Raw genomic sequence first — 18198 nt, forward strand, 5'->3', positions numbered from 1 at the left:
AGGCTAGTAGGTGATCTTCTAGACATGTTTTATCATGAAACTACAATGAGTGAGCCCTTGGAGCAAAGGACCAAGGGAAAATCCCAAGATTTGATTACTGTACCTGGTATGCCTTTCCTGTCCATATAAAATAAATATGAAAACCCCTGGGCATTAGCCGACCATATTGGGCATATTTTCTGCAGATTGACATAGATGTACTGTCTTGCAATGATGATCTATATACAAATAGATGATTTCTTAATTTCTAATGGTGATTCTATAAGAATTCCTAAAATGACCCCAGAAGCGGAAGGCGGCTTCTCCTCAGCGGATTTGTTGGTTCGTTGTCAGTCGTGTCGGCTGGTGGCCTGCCTTGCCGTCCGATGGGAAACTCTGAGTGCGCTCTGCAACTCCAGCAAAGGCCGCCTGCACTATGACCGCGAATGGCTGCTGTGCTACGAGGATGTTTTGGAAGAATGCATGTCTCTTCCCAAACTGTCTTCTTATTCTAGATGGGTGGTAGATCACATCCTACCCAACAGCTGAAGCCACACACAAGAGAATGTTCCTTCCTGGGATAATTCACCGTCCTCTGGATCTGCTCCAGGCCTGTACCAATCCTCACTACTTAAGTCTCCTGTCAGAAGTAGTCCACAGTCCCCATCACCCTCAACACCAAATGGAACCCAGAGCACACATGAGTCCCCGTTCATAGAACCTATAGCACCTTAGTGCTCCCGGGCATTCAAAGTGGAAGGATGCATCCAAATGTACGAATTGGCACACAGAATGAGAGGAACAGAGGGCCTGAGGTAGTGGCAGGAGGAGCAAGAGAGGAAGGTACGAGCCCTATCTGAGATGGCATCCGAGCAGCTAAAGAGGTTTGATGAGCTGAAGGAGCTGAAGCTGTATAAGGAGTTCCAGGACTTACAGCAAATGATGGAGAAGAGTACCAGAGAAGCCCTGGGCCATCAGGAGAAGCTGAAAGCTGAGCATCGCCACAGAGCCAAGATTCTCAACCTAAAGCTTCGAGAGGCAGAGCAGCAGCGTGTGAAGCCAGCAGAGTAGGAGCAGCTTCGGAAGGAGGAAGGCCAGGTCCGTCTGCATAGCCTATATACCCTGCAAGAGGAGGTCCTGCAGCTCCACCAGCATCTGGCTGCCTGCAGTCAGCACAAAGACCTGCTCAACCAGGACCTGGCCGCCTTCCAGACCCGGGCCAACCAGCTGCGTGGCCTCATCTCCGGCATCATTCACACCACCTTGGAGAGTGGCTATCCCACAGAAGAGAACCAAGCTGAGGCAGAGCGAGCCCTGCAGGAAATGCGGGACCTCCTCTCAAATGGAGATCACCAGAGCCTCTGAAGTGAAGAAGAAGGATGAAGAGGAGGCCCGGGTCAAGCTGCAGGAGTCACAGGTGCAGCAGGGGCCAGGGGCTCCCTCCCAGACCTTTGCACCCAGCCCAAGCCCAGCAGGAACACAGACTGAAGACCTGCAGGTGAAAGTACAAGACCGTACAATGGAGTGGTACCAGCAACTTCAGGATGTTTCTGCCAAATGTGTGTTGGCCTTTGAGGATCTGACCAGCAGCAAGGACAGTCAGACTAAAAAGATAAAGATAGACTTGCAGAAGGCAGCCACCATCCCAGTGAGCCAGATCTCCACCATCGCAGGTTCAAAGTTGGAGGAGGTCTTTGACAAGATCCATAGCCTGCTCTCGGGAAAGCCTATCCAATCGGGAGGGTGTGCAGTGTTTGTCACTCTTAACCCTCAGGGACTGGACTTTGTCCAGTACAAACTGGCAGAGAAATTTGTGAAACTATAAAAGGGGAAGAGGAAGTGGCTCTCACCATGAAGCAGCATTCCCCATTGCAGTGGTAGCATCTGGTGTCTGGATGCTCCACCCCAAAGTGGGAAACCTCATTCTCGCTCATCTCCACAAGAAGTGTCCATACTCCGTTCCCTTCTACCCAGCTTTCAAGGAAGGGATGGCTTTGGAGGATTATCAACGGATGCTTGGCTACCAAGTGACGGATTCCAAGTTTGAGCAACAGGACAACTTTCTAAAACGAATGTCTGGGATGATCCGTCTGTATGCTGCCATCATCCAGCTCCACATGGAGAAATGTCTGCAATGCAGGGAGATTCCTATTTCCAGAGGCTTTCTCCCGTCCTCCCTCTGGCGCTCCTGATGTCCTCTGTCACACGGTGAGGCAGGAGGGGCAACAATAAAGCAACTGAGACAGCGAGTTTGGAAGAATCATGTCAGATTGAGAAACTCGTCGGTGTGTTTTTATATATCTGTACCCTGTGAATGAGGCTTCTATAGTTCACAGCCTTTGTTAGCCTTTCATCAGGTTTGGTAGTTTATAGGCATCACAGTCAGATATGGAACTGGCCTTTCTAATTTTCACAAGTTTCAAGAAGAGGTAAGAAGTGGCACTTAGCATTTGGCTGCACCCTTTGTCTCTAGTGTCTTTCAGGAAACTGGTGATCTTTTATCTGCTTAACTCTGACGTGTAATGAGCCCCCCACTTTCCGTCCACGCTGCCCTATTCCTGTTCATACACATACTTAGAAAGAGTAAACCTCCCAAGAGTCCCTCTAAAGGATCAGGTAGTGCTTGCTGTCTGAGGAGTGTCAGTGTGGCTTGTGGAGTATATGTATATTCACAAGACATAAATGATGTTGGTATGGACTGAACCCCAGAGTGCATCAGGTATTGGGTAAATGGATCATGACTGGGAGCATGCACCATAGACTATTCTCTGTCTCTTTGATTTGGAATTTGGTCTGTGGATGTCTGAGGAGGATGTTGTACTAGATTAGGTACCTTTTCGTTGTTTTTCCAACAAGAATTAAGACGGGCTGGCATATGGCTTTTAGTGTAAAATGAAGATTATCAGCAGTGAATGCATTGGTGTTTAGGAGGAGCTATCTCAGATGGAAGTTGGTGTTTGTTTTATGAACACATTGACTCTGTGTCTAGCTGTAGTCGTGCAGGCCTTGGGTGGTAGGCATTCTCATTAGTACTCTCAAATGGCCTAAGCATTTTAATTGTGTACTACGAGTTCCCAAAAAAAGTAATAAAGCTTGAGTTTAAAAAAAAAAAGAATTCTTAAAATTATACTAGTAATTAATAAGCCCTTTATAATAAGACTACAACCAAAGCTCTCTTTGATATGAAAATTGCAATTAGAACGCTGCCAATCTTCACTTGTCAAAAGTTAATTGCTTCTGAGATACAAAGCAGACTTTTACAACTTAGAATACATACATTAGCGCTATAAAACAATTAACCAAAGGTCATAAAAAAGCAACAAATGATTTATTGTAGGTTCAAGGACAGATGATAACATATTGACTAGGTTTATCTATACAAAACTCCATTGTTAACTTAGACATGAGAATTATAGTTTTTAATTTACAAATAACCCTTGGAGTTAATGACAGAACATGAATGCCTAGTTAAGTTACTAGTGTGAATAGGAACACATGTAAACATCTGTTTGTAAACTTTTCATTCAGTTTATGATTTTAATTTCTGTTCAAACCTGTGGTGAGCTTTTGAAATAGATACCATGTCATCTATTCTCCAAAAATAAGGTACAAAAAACTAGAAATGATGACATTAGAAGACAAAAGGAGAGAGTAAAATTAGGAGGAAGAGAGCAGTGAGCAGAACACAGAAGGAAAGACAGACAAAGAAAGAATGCAGAGAGAGCAGAAAGATCAGGCAGGCTTCACCTTAGTCTTAATAAAGAGGACAAAGTTTTTTCTTACAGACTTGGGTTATTTCATTAGCAATAATAAAGTAGAAGGTTTTCTTTTCTCTATGCAATAAAAGTTGAAGCTTATTTTCTTTCTTTCTTTCTTTTGTCTCTTTTTATTGTATATTTTCTTTACTTACATTTCAAATATTTTCCCCTTTTCAGTTCTCCCCTTCGGAAAACCTCATCCCATTCCTCCTCCCCGTGCCTCTATGATAGTGCTCCCCCACCCACCCGCTGCAGTCCTCCTGCTGTGGCATTCCCTTACACTGGGGTATCAAACACTCTCAGGGTCTAAAGCCTCTCCTCCCACAGATGTCCAACAAGGCCATCCTCTGCCACGTATGTGGTGGGAGCCATGGGTTCCTCCATGTGTAATCTTTGGTTGGTGGTCCAGTCTCTGGGAGATTGGGGGTCTTGCCTGTTGAACACTGTTGTTCCATCCATGGGGCTGCAAACCCCCTCAGCTCCTTCAGTCCCTTCTCCAACTCCTCCATCAGGGTCCTCAGTGCTCAGTTCTATGGTTGGCTGCAACAATCCACCTCTGTATTTGTCAGGCTCTAGCAGAGCCTGTCAGGAGACAGTCATATCAGGCTTCCATCAGCTAGCACTGCTCTAACATGTAATAAGGACACATGCTCCACTATGTTCATAGCAGCCTTATTTATAATACCAGAAGCTGGAAACAACCCAGGAATGGATACAGAAAATGTGGTACATTTACACAATGGAATACTACTCAGCTATTAAAAACAATGACTTCTTGAAATTCACAGGCAAATGCATGGAACTTGAAAATATCCTGAGTGAGGTAACTTAGTCACAAAGAACACACATGGTATGTACTCAATGATGAGTGGAAATTAGCCCAAAAGTTCAGAATACCCAAGATTCAATTCACAGTCCATATGAAGCCTAAGTAGATGCTTCAGTGTTTCTTAGAATGGTGAACAAAATACTCACAGGAGGAAATATGGATACAAAGTGTAGAGCAGAGACTAAAGGAAAGGCCATCCAGAGACTGCCTCACCTTGTGATCCATCCCATATACATAGCCACCAAACCCAGATGCTATTATGGATGTCAGGAAGTACTTGCTGATGGGAGCTTATATTTTTATCCAGAATGACTGAGTTCTTTTTGCACTGGTGCTTGGTCATTTGCTCCATATGTGTATTTAAATATGGATATGTGAATAAGTATGTAAATATGAGATAAATAAATGGACCCAACAGATGTGAATGATGGTACATGAGTATATGTGTGTGTGAATGTGTATATGAATATAAGTGTGTTTATGCATATTTGCTTGTGTAAAGGTTTTTCCTTTTGTAAACCAGACTCTTCTGCTTCAAAAAAAGTTTATTGCTCCTAACCTCCCTTGAGCTGGCAAGCAAGAGGCAAGGCTTCTAGGCAAGAGAGAAAAAACCCTTGCAATTAATCCTTCACTTAGTCTCCTGCTGTTAAACACTTGTTAATTCATCCAGAGGCCTGCAGCTTCTGGCTTCAGGGTAATTTAGAGCAAAAATAGGTAAATGTTATTTAAGAAGACAATCCTACTCTCCCCAAACCAAGTATTGCCTCACCCTCCTCATTCCTCTCCACCACCATCCTGCTTCACCCCACCCTCCCCAGTCCCCCTCCTCTCCTCATTTCTTATCAATGCTCTTCCCCCTCTACTGCTTCAGAGAGGACCCAGCCTGTGGCTAAGCTCCAGGCAAAAATACAAGTTCAAATTATACAGTACAGCAAAGTAATAGAAACAGCATGGTATTGATACAAATCAGACACATAGACAAACAGAATAGAATAAAATACCCACAAATTAACACAGAAATAGCCAGTGTCCTGTTTCTTAGCAAAAATGCCAAAATAATAGCAGGAAGTGGAGAAAGGAACCTCTTAAAAAACAAAGGATATTAGGAAAGTGTGAAATCATTCTCTACTTAGAAGGCTGAAATTAGACCCTTGTCTCCATAGTGAAGAAAGATGTCATCCGATATGGATTTAAAGAGATTTGTGTAAGAAAAGACCTTAACTCTAAAAGTTTTAGAGGAAAAGAAAGGGAAAGTATTTCAAGATACTAACAAAGGCAATGACTTTCTTAGTTGGAATCCAATATCCCATGAAATAATAAGTACAAGTATGGACAAGAGGAATTATATCAAACTAAAAGCCTCCTAAACAGCAAGAGAAAGACGAAATATCACATAAAGGCTTCAGAAGGACAGGATAATTCATTATGGAACAGGAAAGCAATATGTAAAATACACAAAGGACTCAGAAACTGAAAACATTAAAGAATATTATTCATCAATTGTACAAATGAATTGAACAACAGTTTCTCTTTACTTTTTTGGATTGTTATTTTATTCATTTTAATTAATTACTTTTTTATAATCCATATCCCCCCCCATCCACCCTCCAATTGTTCCACATCCCATACCTCCTCCCCACCCCCTTGTCTCCATGTGGATATCCCCAACCCCTGCACTACTTGACCTCTAAACTCCCTGGGGTCTACAGTCTCTTGAGGGTTAGGTGCATCATCTCTGAATGAATACCGACCTGGAGGTCCTCTACTGTATGTGTGTTGGTGGCCTCATATCAGCTGCTGTATGCTATCTGGTTGGTGGTACAGTGTTTGAGAGATCTTGGGAGTCCAGATTAATTGAGACTACTAGTCTTCCTACAGGTTTGCCCTTCTCCTCAGCTTCTTTATCCTTCCCTAATTCAACAACAGGGGTCAGCTGCTTCTGCCCATTGGTTGGGTGCAAATTTCTGCATTGGAGGGCAATAATAATAGGTCCCTTTGTGTGAGCAATCCATAGGCCTAGAGACGTAAGTCAACCCTCAAAGGTGCTTGGTGACAAGTTTAATGATCTGATGTAGATCTCTGGAACCCATATAATTGAAAGGACAGAACCAACTCCACAAAGTTGATCCCTGCTTGCCAACACAGACAATAAATAATTAGATAGATGATAGATGAAAGATTGATAGATAGATAGATAGATAGATAGATAAAAGATAGGTAGGTAGATAGACAGATAGATAATATTTTAGGAGTATAAATTATCACTAAATGCATTACAAATATTCTATAGTTTTATTAATAAGGAAAGTGAAAATTGAAATTAATAAGATTTCATCTTATTCAACAAGAATATCTATAATTAAGAAATCAAGTGACAACAAATGCTTGTGATTTTTTTAAAACCATATGGGGATATGCCATCTTATTTTGCCAGTTTATAAGGCATATTTTTCCCAGGGTTTCTTTGCATAATCCTGGCTGTCCTGGAACTCAATTTGTAGACTAGGCTAACTTCAGACTCTCAGAGATCTTCCTGCTTCTTTCTCCCAAGTGCTGGGAGGATTACAGGCAAGAGCCATCACACCTGGTCAAGCAGGTATAATTTCTTTGTTTTTGTTTTTGTTTTTGCTTTTGTTTTTGTTTTTGCTTTTGTTTTTCGAGATAAGGTTTCTCTGTTGTAGCCCTGGCTATACTGGAACTCACTCTGTAGACTAGGCTGGCCTCAAACTCAGAAATCCACTTTCCTCTGCCTCCCAAGTGCTGGGATTAAAGGTGTACACCACCACTGCCCAGCATAACTTTTTACATAAATGATTTGAAAGAATATTCTTAGACTGTGGAACTTCAAAAATATGCACAAAGGAACTAATAAATTTGAATTCACAACTAATATATATGTATACATATATATTACACATATATACATATATTACATAATTGAGAATAACACATATATGACATAATTTTCAACTGTGTTAAATATATATGTATATATGATATATTTTATTTATTATATAAAAATATGTATCATAATATTACAAAAACAGAGTCATTGTCTGAAATTAGAGTTTAGATTTTATCTCTACCTTATACTGCCTAAGGTACCTCAGGGAGTTTTCTTTTTCTTTCTAAGCCTTTCTTAGTTTGTTACCTGTAATATATAAATAAAAGTAAAATCTACCCAAGGGTAGGGGAAGAGACCTCCAACTTGAACCTGAAACTTGTCTTTTTACACAGTTCTACCAGTAGAAAGCTGGCCACTCAGGAGTGCTCTCACTCCAAGGCCCAGAGGAGATCTCTACATTCTCTCCAGTAACTGTCCAAAGCAGGACCAGCTAGGAGTGAATTGGGAACAGGAACAGTGGAGCAGCTGAGACAGGATCCTTCCAGTCTCCATCTACATCCAAGAGCTAAGGCTGTTACACAGCCATCTATACACAGGTCCTTCCAGGAGAGACCTGATCTCCCAGGAGTATTGACACAGGCTTAAAGGCCCACAAGAGGGACAAGCTCCAGCTAGAAACAGAGAGATCAATTAAAACCAGAGATAACCAGAGGGAGACAGGCAAGTGAAAGAATCTTACCAACAGAAACCAAGACTACTTGGCATCATCAGAACCCAGTACAACCACCACAGCAAGTCCTGGTTACCACAACATACTGGAAAAGCAAAATTTGGATTTAAAATCACATCTAATGATGCTGATAGAAGACTTTAAGAAGGACATAAATAACTCATTAAAGAAATACAAAAGAACACAGATAAATAGGTAGAAACCCTTAAAGAGGAAACCCAAAAAATCCTTAAAGAAATACAGGAAAACATAAACAAATATGTGAAAGAATTGAACAAAATCATACAGGATCTAAAAATGGAAGTAGAAAGAATAAAGGAATCACAAAGGGAGACAACTTTGGAGATAGAAAACCTAGGAAAGAGATCAGGAATCATAGATGCAAGCATCACCAACAGAATACAAGAGATAGAAAAGAAAATTTCAGGGGCAGAAGATACAACAGTCAAAGGAAATGCAAATTGCTCTTTCCAACTCTGTGAATAATTGGAATTTTGATGGGCGTTGAATTGAATCTATAGATTGCTTTCAGTAAGATCACTATTTTTACTATGCTAATCCTGCCAATCCATGAGCATGGGAGATTTTTTCATCTTCTGTGATCTTCTTCAATTTCTTTCTTCAGAGACTTGAAGTTCTTGTCACATAGATCTTTCACCTGCTTAGTTAGAGTCACACCAAGGTATTTTAAATTATTTGTGACAATTATGAAGGGTGTTGTTTCCCTAATTTCTTTCTCATCCTGTTCATCCTTTATGAGGAGGAAGGCCACTGATTTGCTTGAGTTAATTTTATATCCAGCTACTTTGTGGAAGTTGTTTATCAGGCTTAGGAGCTCTCTAGTAGAATTTTTGGGATCACTTAAGTATACTATCATATCATCAGCAAATAGTGATAAAAACCTAGGATAGCAAAAACTATTCTCAACAATAAAAGACCTTCTGGTAGAATCACCATCCTGGACCTTAAGCTGTCCTACAGAGCAATTGTGATAAAAAATGCATGGTATTGGTACAGTGACAGGCAGGTAGATCAGTGGAACAGAATTAGAGACCCAGAAATGAACCCACAAACCTATGGTCACCTGATCTTTGACAAAGGAGCCAAAGCCCTCCAGTGGAAAAAAGACAGCATTTTCAACAAACGGTGGTGGTTTAACTGACGGTTAGCATGTAGAAGAATGCAAACTGATCTATTCCTATCTACTTGGACAAAGTTCAAGTCCAAGTGCATCAAGCAACTCCACATAAAATCAGATACACTGAAACTAATAGAAAAGAAAGTGGGGGAAGAGCCTCAAGTACATGAACAGAATACCAATAGCTTATGCTCTAAGATCAAGAATGGATAAATGGGACCTCATAAAATTGCAAAGTTTCTGTAAGGCACAGGACACTGTCATTAGGACAAAACACCAACCAACAGATTAGGAAAAAATCTTTACCAATACTATATCCAATAGAGGGCTAATATCCAATATATAAAGGAATCAAGAAGTTAGACTCCAGAGAAACAAATAACCCTATTAAAAATGGGGTACAGTGCTAAGAAAATAATTCTCAACTGAGGAAGACTGAATGGCTGAGAAGCACCTAAAGAAACGTACAACATCCTTAGTCATCAGGGAAATGCAAATCAAAACAAACCTGAGATTCCATCTCATACCAGCCAGAATGGCAAAGATCAAAAACGCAGGTGACAGTAGATGCTGGCAAGGTTGTAGAGAAAGAGGAATAACCCTTCAATGCTGGTGGGGTTGCAAGCTGGTACAACCACTCTGGAAATCATTTTGGAAGTTCCTCAGGAAATGGGACATAATACTACCAGAGGACCCAGCTGTACCACTCCTGGGCATATATCCAGAAGATGCTCCAACATGTAATAAGGACACATACTCAACTATGTTCATAGAAGCCTTATTTATAATAGCCAGAAGCTGGAAACAACCCAAATGTCCCTCAACAGAGGAATAGATACAGAAATGTGGTACATTTACACAATTAAGTACTACTCATCTATCAAAAACAATGAATTTATGAAATTCTTAGGGAAATGGATGGATCTGGAGAATAAATTGAGGGAAACCAGGTTACCTCATCCTGAGTGAGGTAACCCAATCACAAAAGAGCACACATGGTATGCACTCACTGATAAGTGGATATTAGATGAGAAGCTTGGTATCCCCAAGATACAAACCACAAACCACTTGAAAATCAAGAAGGAAGACCAAAGTGTAGATACTTCCATCCTTCTTAGTAGGGGGAACAAAATTTCCATGGAAGGAGTTGCAGAGACTGAAGGAAGGGCCATCCAGAGACTGCCCTATCTGGGAATCCTTCCCCTATTCAATTACCAAACCCAGACAATATTGTGGATGCCAGCAAGTGCTGGCTGATAGGAGCCTGATATTACTGTCTCCTGAGATGTTCTGATAGTGCCCGATGAATACAGAAGTAGATGCTCACAGCCATCTATTGGACTGAGCACAGGGTCCCCATTGAAGGAGCTAGAGAAAAGGCCCAAGGAGCTGAAGGGGTTGGTAACACTTTAGGAGGAACAACAATATGAACTATTACCCTCAGAGCTCCCAGGGACTAAATCACCAACCAAAGAGTATACATGGTGAGATTCATGGCTCCAGCTGCATATGTAGCAGAGGATGGCCTAACTGGTCATCACTGGAGGGAGAATCCTTGGTCCTGTGAGGGTTCTATGCCCCAGTGTAGGGGAATGCCAGAGCCAGGAAGCATGAGAGGGTGGCTTGTTGAGCAGGGGGATGAGGGAAGGAACAGGTTTTTTTTTTTTCCAGAATGGAAACCAGGAAAGGGGATATCATTTGAAATGTAAATAAAGAAAATGCCTAATTAAAAAACAAAACATAACATAACAAACATACAGAGACACACAAAGAAAGAATAAAATAAAAAGCAAAATGCAAAAAGCTCCTAACCCAAAACATTCAGGAAATCCAGGATACAATGAAAATACCAAGCCTAAGGATAGTAGGTATAGAAGAGAGCAAAGATCCCCATCTTAAAGGGCCAGTAAATATCTTCAACAAAATTACAGAAAAAAAACTTCCTGAGCCTAAAGAAAGAGATGCCCATGAACATGCAAGAAGCCTACAGAACTCCAAATAGACTGGACCATAAAAGAAATTCCTCTTGTCACATAATAATCAAAACTCTAAATGTAGAAAGAGAGGAAGAATATTAAAGTACTAAGGGAAAAAAGGTCAAGTAACATAAAGGCAGAACTATCAGAATTACTCCAGACTTCTCACCAGAGACTGTAAAAAGCCAGAAGCCTCTAGGCAAATGTCACATAGACCCCAAGAGAACACAAAAGTGAGCCCAGGTTACTATACCTAGCAAAACTCTCAGTTACTATAGATATAGAAACCAAGATATTTCATGACAAAACCAGATTTACACAATATATTTCCACAAATCCATCCCCTCAAAGAATAATAAATGGAAAATAATACAAGAAGAGAAACTACATCCTAGAAAAAGCAAGAAAGTAATCTTCCAACAAAACTAAAAGAAGATAGCCACATGAACAGAATTCCAACTCTAACAACAAAAATAACAGGAAGCAACAATTACTTTTCCTTAATGTCTCTTAATAACAATGGACTCAATTCTCCAATAAAAAGACATAGACTATCAGACTAGATAAGGGAACAGGACCCAACATTTTCCTGCTTACAGGGAACCTCCTCAGTGACAAAGACAGATAGTACCTTACAGTAAAAGTCTGGAAAACAATTTTCCAAACAAATGGTCCCAAGAAACAAGCTGGAGTAGCCATTCTAATATTGAATAAAATCAACTTTCAACCTAAAGTTATCAAAAAAGATAAGGAAGGACACTTCATACTCATCAAAGTAAAAATCTACCAAGAACTCTTAATTCTGAACATCTATTCTCTAAATGCAAGCATACCCACATACATAAAAGAAACTTTGCTAAAGCTGAAAAGCAACATTGCACTTCATCCACTAGTAGTGGGAGACTTCAACACCTCACTCTTAGCAATCAAGAGATCATGGAAACAGAATTTAAACAGAGACACAGTGAAACTAATATGTTATATATCAAATGGATTTAAGAAGTATTTATAAACATCTTATTATATATCTAAAGAAAATACCTTCTTCTCAACACCTCATGGTACCTTCTCCAAAATTGACCATATAATGGGTCACAAATCAGGCCTCAACAGATACAAGAAAACTGAAATAATTCCTTGCATTCTATCAGATCACCATGGACTAAGGCTGGTCCTCAATAACATAAACAATTGAAAGCCTACATACATATGTAAGCTTAACAACACTCTACTCAATGATAACTTAGTCAAGTAACAAATAAAGAAAGAAATTAAAGACTTTCTAGAGTTTAATGAAAAGGAAGCCACAACATACACAAACTTATGGGACACAAAGAAAGCAGTGCAAAGAGGAGTGCTAAGAGGAGGCACTTAGTGCCTCCAAAAAGAAACTGGAGAGATCATACACTAGCAGCTTGCCAGTACTCCTGTAAGCTCTAGACCAAAAAGAAGCAGATACACCCAAGCAGAGTAGACAGAGGAAATAATTAAACTCAGGGCTGAAATCAACCAAGTAGAATCAAAAAAATGAATACTATACAAAGAATCCATAAAACCAGGAACTAGTTCTTTAGGAAAATTAACAAGATACATAAACCCTTAGCCAGACTAACCAGAGGGCACAGAGACAGTATCCAAATTAAAAAATAAATCAGAAATGAAAAGGGAGACATAACAACAGAAACTGAGGAAATCCAAAAAATCATTAGATCCTACCACAAAAGCCTATACTCAACAAAACTGGAGTAAATGGACACTTTTCTAGACATATACCAGGTACCAAAGTTAAAACAGGGGCAGATAAACCATCTAAACAGTCCCATAAACCCTAAAGAAATAGAAGCAGTCAATAATGGTCTCCCCTCCCCCTCAAAAAGCCCAACACTAGATGGATTTAGTAGAGAGTTCTATCAGACCTTCAAAGAAGACCTAATGTCAATACACTTCAAGCTATTCCACAAAATAGAAACAGAAGGAACACTGCCCAATTAGTGCTATGAAGCCACAATTACTCTGATACCTAAACGACACAAAGACCCAACCAAGAAAAAAAAACAAAACAAAACTTCAGACCAGTTTCCTTTATGAACATCAATGCAAAAATATACAATAAAATTCTTGCCAAAAGAATTTAATAACACATCAAAATGATCATCCATTATGATCAAGTAGGCTTTATCCCAGGGATGCAGTGATGTTTCAATATACAGAAATCCATCAACATAATCCACTACATAAACAAACTCAAACATGATCATTTAATTAGATGAGAAAGCACTTGACAAAATCCAACACCTCTTCATGTTAAAAGTCTTAGACAGATCAAGAATTCAAGAGCCACACCTATACATACTAAAAGCAATATACAGGAAACCAGTACCCAACATTAAACATTAAACTAAATGGAGAGAAACTTGAAGCAATCCCACTAAAATTAGGGACTAGACAAGGCTGCCCACTCTTTTTCTACCTATTCAATATAATACTTGAAGTCCTAGCCTGAGCAATTAGACAACAAAAGGAAGTCAAAAGGATACAAATTAGAAAAGAAAAAGTCAAACTAGCACTATTTACATATGAAATGGTAATATCCTTAAGTGACCTCAAAAATTCCACCAGAGAACTCCTAAACCTGATAAACAACTTCAGCAAAGTGGCTGGATATAAAATAAATTCATACAAATCAGTGGCCTTCTTCTACTCAAAGGATAACCAGGATGAGAAAGAAATTAGGGAAACAACACACTTCACAATAGTCACAGATAATATAAAATATCTAACTAAGCAAGTGAAAGATCTGTATGACAAGAAGTTCAAGTCTCTGAAGAAATTGAAGAAGATCTCAGAAGATGGAAAGGTCTCCTATGCACATGGATTGGCAGGATTAATATAGTAAAAGTGGAGATCTTGCTGAAAGCAATCTACAGATTCAATATAATCCCCATCAAAATTCCAAATCAATTCTTCAAAGAGGTAGGAAGAGCAATTTGCAAATTCATCTGGAATAACAAAAAAAAAAAAACAAACAAACAAAAAAAACAACAACAACAACAACAACAAAACCAGGACATTGATAACTATTCTCAACAATAAAAGAACTTCTGGGGGAATCACCATCCTGGACCTCAAGCTGTACTAAAGATCAATCATGATGAAAAGTGTATGATATTGGTACAGTGACAGTCAGGTAGCTCCATGGAATAGAGTTGAAGACCCAGAAATGAAACCACAAACCTATGGTTACTTGATCTTTGATAAAGAAGCTAAAACCATCCAGTGGAAAAAAAGACATTATTTTCAACAAATGGTGCTGGTTAAACTGGTGGTTAGTATGTAGAAAAAGGCAAATCAACCCACTTTTATCCTTGTACATAGTTCAACTCCAAGTGGATCAAGGCTCTCCACTTTAAAACAAGATACACCGAGTATAAAAAAAAAAAAAAAGTTGGGAAGAACCTGGAGCACATGAGCACAGGGTAAATTTCCTGAACAGAAAGACAGTTGCTTATGCTCTAAGATCAAGAATTGACAAATGGGACGTCATAAAATTACAAAGTGTCTGTAAGTCAAAGGATACTATCAATAGGACAAAATGGCAATCAACAGACTGGGAAAAGATCTATACCAAGCCTATATCAGATAGAGGGCTAATATCCAATATATACAAAAATCAAGAAGTTATACACTAGAGAACCAAATAACCCTATTAAAAATGGGGTTCAGAGCTAAAGAATGAATTCTCAACTGAGGAATAGTGAATGGCTGAGAAGCACCTAAAGAAATGTTCAAGATCTTTAGTCATCAGGGAAATGCAAATAAAAACAACCCTGAGATTCCACCTCACACCAGTCAGAAGGTCCAAGGTCAAAAACTCAGGTGACAGCAAATGCTGGCAAGGACTCGGAAAAAGAGGAACACTCCTCAATTGATGGTGGAATTGCACCCATTCATACTTACTCTGGAAATCATTTTGGCATTTCCTCAGAAAATTGGACATAGAACCACCTGAGGATACAGCTATACCACTCCTGGGTATATACTCAGAAGATGTTCCAACATGTAACAAGGACACAAGCTCTACTATGCTCAGAGCAGCCTTATTTATAATAGCCAGAAACTGGAAAGAATGCAGATGTCCCTCAACATAAGAATGGTTACAGAAAATGTGTTACATTTACAAGATGGAAAACAGCTAGTAAAAACAATGACTTCATGAAATTTTTACGCAAATGGATTGAACTAGAAAATATCATCCTGAGTGATGTAGCCAAATAGCAAAAGAACACACTCATTGATAAGTGGATATTAGCTCAGAAGCTGGGAATACTGCGGATACAGTTCACAGAAGAAGACCAAAGCGTGGATACTTCAGTCCTTCTTAGAAGGGGGAACAAAATACACATGGGAGGAGATATGGAGACAAAGTGTGCGACAGATCCTGAAGGAAAGCCCATCTAGAGACTGCCCTACCCAGGGATTCATCCCATATACAATTACCAAACCCAGACACTAGTGTTGATGCTAACCTGATATAGCTGTCTCCTGAGAGGTTCTCCCAGTTCCTGACAAATACAGAGGTGGATGCTCTCAACCAACCATTGGACTGAGCACAGGGTCCCCAATGGAGGAGCTAGAGAAAGGACCCAAGGAGCTCTAGGGGTTGGCATGCCCATAGGATGAACCACAGTATGAACCATCCAATTCCCCCAGAGCTCCCAGGGACTAAACCACTCTAGTGGCTATTCCTGGTTGTCAACTTGACTATATGTGAAATGAACTACAATCCAGAATTAGAAGGCACATACCTTTAATCTGGGCCACACCTTTTGCTGGAGACCTATATAAGGACATTGGAAGAAGGAAGGCTAGCTCTGCTTCACCTGCTTACCTTGTGGGACTGAGCAATTGATAGATCCTTGGACTTCCATTCACAGCTGCTGCTGACCTTTGTTGGGAGTTGGACTACAGACTATAAGTCATCAATAAATCCCTTTACTACATGGAGACTACCATAAGTTCTGTGACTCTAGAGAACCCTGACTAATACAAAATTGGTACCAGGAATGGAGTATTCCTGTGACAACCTGATCATGTTTTGGGGAGGACTGTGGAAGGACTTTAGAACTTTGAGCTAGAAGAGCCACTGGTGGTTAAGAGCTCTGTGGGATGTTCTGTAGGAGCTTGGAAGATCATGTTGAGAACAGTGCAGAGATGGAGGCCTGGCTTGTGAAATTTCAGAGGGAAGATTAAAAACACTTATCAGGGCCATGTTGTTTTGATTGTGAAGATTTTGTGGTTTTGGTTAGCTGTGGCTGAAATATCAGCTGTGATTAACAAGATACCAGGCCTACTAAATCGAAACCTTTGCATTAGTGGGACTATTGATGCTAGTTAGCTGGACCTAAGAAATTAGCAATGATTAAGAAGAGACCAGCATCATTGAGGTGACATCTTCTGGGAAGTGTTTTCTGAGAGCATAAAGAGGCTGTGTTCCAGAGATAGACAAGGTTGTATCTTGTGCTACAGCACGACTTGGTAATGTGTAAGAGTCACCCAGGTGGTACTGGTTCTGAAGGCATGAAGGGGTCATGAAGAGCAGCTGAGGCTCAGCACAGTGAGAGGCCATAGAAGGTCATTGGTGAAGGGCAGCCTCTGTTTGCAATTGATTGCCCAGGACTGAAGGGGTCATGCAAAGGAGTTGAGGCTTGGCACCGTGAAGACAGTCTATGAGACTATGAGAGCCTATTGGTAAAGCCCAGTTACATCAGTGTTTTGGGAATGCCAGTACCATGCAATGACCACCAAGGACAGCAGCAGCAGTGGAGTACAGGCATCTGGAGCCCAGAAGACAAGCTGTGTGCTGCAAAGTGCAGAGCTGGAGAAGTGACCGGTTAAGCCCTTAGAGAAGCCCAGAAGATTGTGAGTTGGATCCCAGACATTAGTTTTGCTTTTGATTGTGACTGACCCCTGATATTTTTCCCTCTTGAAGGAAGAAAGTATTTTAGTGGAGCCCACAGTTAAGAGACTTTGAATTTTAAAAGATATTGGACATTTTAAATGGATTGAACTTTTAATATGTAAAGACTGTGGGACTTTAGATCTTGGGGATGAATAAGACAGTAAGGGTTGAGGCTTAATAGTGTTGTGTTTGTCTGCCATGTTGACAAGGGGTCAATTGTACTGGCTGGTTTTGTGTGTCAACTTGACACAGGCTGGAGTTATCACAGAGAAGGGAGCTTCAGGTGGAGAAGTGCCTCTATGAGATCCAGCTGTGGGGCATTTTCTCAATTAGTGATCAAGGGGGAAGGGCCCCTTGTGGGTGGTGCCATCCCTGGGCTGGAAGTCTTGGGTTCTATAAGAGAGCAGACTGAACAAGCCAGGGGAAGCAAGCCAGTAAGGAACATCACTCCATGGCCTCTGCATCAGCTCCTGCTTCCTGACCTGCTTGGGTTCCAGTCCTGACTTCCTTTGGTGATAAACAGCAATGTGGAAGTAAGCTGAATAAACCCTTTCCTCCCCAACTTGCTTCTTGGTCATGATGTTTGTGCAGGAATAGAAACCCTGACTAAGACAACCACCAACCAAAGAATACACATGGAGGGGCTCATGGCTCCAGCACCATATGTAGCAGAAGATGGCCTTGTCATACATCAATGGGAGGAGAGGCCCTTTGTCCTGGGAAGGCTCCATGCCCCAGTGTAGGGGAATGCCAGGACAAAAAATCAGGATTTGGTGGGTTGATGAGCAGGGGGATAGGGGAAAACATTTGAAATGTATATAAAGAAAATATCTAATGAAAAATAAAATGGAAAAAAGAAACTGAAACTTAAAGGCAATTGACTTTGTTTTTGTTTATCTCTAAGTTAATCTTTGAACATGAAATTTAAATAAAAAGCCCCCTTTTTGCCTGTGAAATGAAATACAATCAATGCTCAAATTCTGA

The 18198-nt window shown here is 40.4% G+C and overlaps 1 pseudogene; it reads left to right on the forward strand.

Annotated features, from left to right (window-relative positions):
- Positions 1-276: 276 nt before the first annotated feature.
- Positions 277-2171, forward strand: LOC116094053 (annotated as a pseudogene).
- The last annotated feature ends 16027 nt before the right edge of the window (positions 2172-18198 follow it).

The sequence above is a fragment of the Mastomys coucha genome, chromosome X (genome assembly GCF_008632895.1).
Source record: "Mastomys coucha isolate ucsf_1 chromosome X, UCSF_Mcou_1, whole genome shotgun sequence".
In the NCBI taxonomy this organism is placed as follows: Eukaryota; Metazoa; Chordata; class Mammalia; order Rodentia; family Muridae; genus Mastomys; species Mastomys coucha.